The sequence below is a fragment of the Schistocerca americana genome, chromosome 4, assembly GCF_021461395.2.
Source record: "Schistocerca americana isolate TAMUIC-IGC-003095 chromosome 4, iqSchAmer2.1, whole genome shotgun sequence".
NCBI lineage: Eukaryota > Metazoa > Arthropoda > Insecta > Orthoptera > Acrididae > Schistocerca > Schistocerca americana.
Genome location: NC_060122.1, coordinates 144,732,985 through 144,738,808, shown reverse-complemented (window position 1 = coordinate 144,738,808; position 5,824 = coordinate 144,732,985).

Genomic DNA, 5,824 nt, shown 5'->3' with positions numbered 1-5,824 from the left:
AGTAAAGGAAAAAATCACTTTATATGTCAACTCTAGGCGCTCACATACACATATCGTTCTATAGATTTTCCATTACATAGGCCTGTCTGCTTTGTCAATGAAGTGAATAATTCCAGTTCCTCGTAATATTCTGAGAATGTGAGTAATGGTTCGCGCGCCTCTGAACTATACTTCTAGGAAGGACACCGGCGACACACCTTCACGAGGTTGCAGACCTTCATTTCGCAATCGCAAGACGATTTCCTGTACACTGTACCAGTGTGTTACAGGAAAGATTGACTTTATTCATGAAGTGGACATATTTGACACTAGTGTGCAGATGCTACAGGAAAATCACATAAAATATCTGAACGAACCATTTTGTTAGGAATAGATAAGTGGAAAAAGTATGGGTATTGTAAACCAGATTGACAAGTTTGTGCCTGGAAAGGTTGTGAGGAATGGGAAAATTTCCCCGTAGCGCAACAGATAGTGAAACGCAGCTTCTCCTCTTCTGCTTGCGAGATCGTGGAAGATTGTCTGCTGCTGTCGTAGCGATCCGCGGCGCACATGATTTTGTTATTCGCGGCACGTGCGCCTCTGCTAGTGCAGCAAACAGAACTCGCATGACGATCCCACCACTCGGCCGAGAACAACACAAGGCCGTCACAGTGCTTCCCAGCCAGTTCCTTTCAGCGTACACTGTATTTAATAAAACAAAAGTCTCAGAGTAACAGTTCGGAAAAGGGACTGAAAAAAAAAGGTCACTCAAAATCAAACACTTCAGTTCTACGAAAGGAAGAACGTATGCTTCCTCATTTTCAAATCACGACATACCATGTGCGTTTCTTCGACCATCACCTCTTCCCGCAAGCTATTGGCCCCAGAATTGAACACAAAACTGTCACCTTCGGCAGCTCGTACCTGCGATAACCACATCACTTTTGCCCCAGAAAACGGAACCACCGATACAACTCCACGCTCACGGAAAGTAACGTAAATACTGTTTCACGGTGACTACCAGCAAGTGAAAAGAAATTTTGCTGATTCTTATTGGATCAGCATTGCCATCATCAGCTTGAAAGACGGCATTAACATGATACTACTACTTGTTTTCACTTTTGCTCTCTACCATCTCTCCAGATTTGGTGCCGGAACAAAAATTTCCAGCTTGCCACGTTTTGCCACATGAGCAATAACTGAGACGTCTTATTTACTATTATCTGAAAGAACATCCCTGAAGTAGTTATCGCCATCCAACGGCATGACCACGATGAGGCGAATAGGAGTTTTATTTCTCTGGTGTTTACCATCCAGTACCTCGTTATGCTCACAACGGTTTTCATTAAAAATTTTAGTAGAATTTAAATTTTTTAATTATTAGTATCACGCTCTAGAGATAAATTGATCCCATCAGTTGTCTATAAGACAGGCGTTCTATTTTCACACCTTCCCCTGGAGATGGGCCTTTGTCATACGGACGGGAAACTTTTATTTGGCTTTGTAGTTTTCGTTTGCATACTATGAAGCGAGTCCCTGATGGCACAATATTAAGTTACTGCGGACATTCACCTGTACTTATACGGGGCCAGTGTTACTAATTTTACAGCTGTGGAATACGTGAACACTACTGCGGAGCAGCTGGGTCCCTTGCTGCCTGATGTCCTTTCCGACGGCAGTGCATTCACAGGGCCAGAAACGTGGTACAGGGGTTTAAGAAGCACGATGGCAGGTCGGTGGGGCCGTGCGTTATCATCCATGAGGAGGAAGGTGGGACCCACTTCACCCCTGAAAAGGAGGACATACTGGTGCAAAATGACGTCCCGATGCACCTGACCTGTTACAATCCCTCTGTCAAAGACATGCAGGGGTGTACGTGCACCAATCACAGTCCCACCCCACACCATCAAACCACGACCTCCATACAGGTCGCTTTCAACGACATTAAGGGGTTGGTATCTGGTTCCTGGTTCACGCCAGATGAAAACCCGGCGAGAATCACTGTTCAGACTACACATGGACTCGTCCGTGACCATAACCTGGGACCACTGTTCCAATGACCATGTACTGTGTTCTTGACGGCAGGATTTACGGACTCTCCTGTGACCAGGGGTCAGGGGAATGCACCTTGCAAGTCTCCGGGCGAAAAAACCATATCTGTTCAATCGGCTATAGACTGTGTGTCTGGAGACAAGCGTTCCAGTGGCTGCAGTAAGACGCGAGCAAGGCTACCTGCAGTACTCCGTGGTCGTCTGCGGGCGCTGATGGTGAGATATCGGTCTTCTAGTGGTGTTGTACACTGTGGACGTCCTGTACTGTAGTTCCTGGACACGTTTCCTGTCTGCTGGAATCGTTTCCATAATCTTGAGATCACCCTTTGTGGCACACGGAGGGCCTTTGCTACGACCTGCTGTGTTTGACCAGCCTCCACTCGCCCTAGTATTCTACCCCTCATAACTTCATCAATATGTGTTCGTTGAGCCTTTTTCAACAAACAGTCACCATTTGCACGTCAGAAAACGTCTGCACACTTACTCGCTGCACCGTACTCTGACATGCACCAACACACACCTCTGCATATGTGGATTGCTGCCAGCGCCACCGTGCGACGACCGCTGGTCAAATGCACCGCATGGTCATACCCCGAGGTGATTTAAACTCGCAAACCGCCCACCAGAGCGCTGTTACTCCATGTATTAGCATTATCCTTAATTTATGAGCATGAGTGTAGTTGGTCATAATGTTTTGGTTCATCAGTAAATGTTCCAAAACGAATAGGTACAGCTGCTGGATATGTGGCCACGAAAATCCGTGGTAACATTTAGATTACGTTTGTGACAGTCTAAAACTTAGTTTCCTTTATTCTTTAAATAATTATTTTTTTTCAATACCAAATCAATGCTATCTTATTTCCCATAAAGAATATGAATTTCTGCTACGAATCACATTCTGAGTGTTGTTTATGCGATATCTGAGTTAGAATCATGAATACACTTTTTCTATAAAGTGCTTGAAAGAGATTTGAAAATAATTTTGAACTTATTTCCAAATTTTCATCCAGTGCATTAGTTCCAAATTTTTCACGGGGCCAAAATTTTTCCAGTTGCTCTAAAATGTTTTATGTCTGGATGTCTGGTTAATGGATGAAGCGTATCGTGTGTGTGTGTGTGTGTGTGTGTGTTCATGTGTGTGTATTGCAGATTTTGTATGTCTTTGTGTTCCACACACCTGGTTGGAATATCTTACAGGGATGTTATGGACAGTATTATCCACGTATCATTATTTTTCAGTTGCAATTTCTTGGTTGTGCAGAAAACAGTTCTGATATTGTTTATATGTAAATTTCACCTATGTAAATATGAGCGTTTTCATGTTTTTCTTTAAATGTTTTAAGTTCAGGGACTGTGTTTTGACAAAGTGAATTACTCCAGCGCCAAACATCTGTCAGATTACTACCACAGTCTAATTGCATATTTTATAAAGTTATAAAAAAAGATATTAAATACAGCACCTCAGTCGTGAATAACGTACAACTACAGCATAATATAGAAAATAAGTAAAAACGAGCACCTGAAAACGAGAATATTTACTGTCGAAACGCATCGTTATCATCAAAATAAAACAACACTCATAAAGCAACGGGTAGCAAAAATTTAATTCCTCTGTGAGAAATAACCTTGTACACAAACATTCACAAACCAACGTATGAAGGTTAAAGTGAACACTCAGCGGTTTAATGTACACCGAAATGCAGGTATAGGTTAATCTTAATTTTAAACAGTTTAAGCTAACAGACTGAAGAGACTGATCAAGAATACTGAACACTTTTCTCGCAGGAAGTCGCACATCTGCATTACCTTAACGACCTTCAGCACCTTCTCAGTAAGTGGTTTCCAAATCAACCTCTCGATTGAGATGGATCCACTGTATATTCACATCGTTTTCCTGAATTGACATCTCTTGATTTTTGATTTTTAGGATTCCTCAAGGACATACTATTGAGATCGAACCCGACCGTCTATTTTGCCAAGGTTTCGAGCAAAAATGTACGTCACATTAGAAGTTCTACGTCTACGATAAGCTGCACTAGGCAGAACCAGAATTCATATAACTTTTAAGACCATGAAAATAACACTCATCCTTGAAACCTATCTGCTAAAAATATGACGTATTTCGTGAAGCTATAACTAGAGAAGTAATGATGCGCGTCGTCACAATACGTTTATGCACATCCAAAAAGTTGTGAAGTTTTTATTGAAGCACCGAGTAGAATAATCCCCAATTTCGCACTTAGGACCGTTGTCTTGCTGAGAATGACAAGATCAAACTCAAGCCCCGTTTTACTGAATTTGTTTCACACGGTACAAGTGAATACCCGGTCCTGATCAGTTGATTGGGAAATCCTGAGTACCCCTGGTAAGGCTTCCGTGCTGTAACGCACAGTAAAAAATTCTCTTCTATGATTTTTACCAAACTGCCGCCATGCAGCCCGTTGTCAACGCCAAAGGGAAAGACGAAAACTGTATTTTTATCGGTGATGTTGATCGGTCATCAGTCTCTCGTGTTTTTTAACGATGGCCCACCATGAGTGTCTTTCTGCTTACTCGGCTGTGAAAGTTGACGTCTCACCATGTCTTGCGAAAAATGTCGCAAGATATAGAATTTTCTCCTTCGCATGCAATGTGTGCTTGCATCAATTTTGTGGAACAGCTAGACAGTGATTTCCTGTTATCTGTAATACAGCATTCTCTGATCTTTCACATTAACATCAGGCTACGTACCCTTTGCGGTTTCTTGCACACTGACTGTTTGTACATACTTTTTTCAGCGATCTTCCACGTGGCGGAATGCATTCTCCCAACTAGCATACTTCTGAGAGAGGATTACGTAGTGTCGCTCTTTACGGCCGTGCGATACGGCGCAATAGTCAAGGCAACCCTGCAGATTTCACAGTGGTGTCGATGGTTGCTGATATTTAACCTGCCTTTCCTTTTTTCTTTTTAAAGAAAATGTAGAAAATCCAGAATATCAGACGGAAGAACACCTCGTTTATAGATAATACGACAGACTTCGATAAAATTAACCGCAGAAAATTGTAGGTAATTCTATGTTTACACCTTGGAAAAATAATAGAAATTTTGTACAAAGTTCCAGGAATATCCATCAGAAACAGGCACCAATAAAGATTTTAAAAAGGAAATAGATTTCAGTGTTCGACAATGAAAACCACTACCTTTACTGTTTATATAGATAGATTATGTTATGTCAATCAATGCAACTTACGTAATCTCGTGTTTAGAATGAAGTTCTATTTTCTCATGACCTAATAATACACTGCCTGACAAAACAAGTGAAGCACCCAAAGGACATGGTCGGATGTCAATGTAACTTTGTACACGTACGTACCACTGGCGGAAATGTAAGAGATTAGAGCTAGACTTCTCTGTGACAGGCAAAACAGCCACCACGGTGCCTCAGCGTTGTTCTTATACGAGGTGTGGCTAGAAAAAAACCGGACTAGTACTGGTGAAACAATAAAACGAATGCAATAAGGCTGAAAGTCGCGTGGCCTGTCACGTGACTCTCGCTCCGCCTACTGCTCGAGTTTCATCTGCCTCCTGCACTCAGTCTGCCCGTGGCGTCTGTTTTAAGTAGTTGACGTTTTGTCTGTCCGTCGGAAAATGTTGAGTGTACAGAAAGAACAGCGTGTTAACATCAAATTTTGTTTCAAACTAGGAAAATCTGCAAGTGAAACGTTTGTAATGTTACAACAAGTGTACGGCGATGATTGTTTATCGCGAACACAAGTGTTTGAATGGTTTAAACGATTTAAAGATGGCCGCGA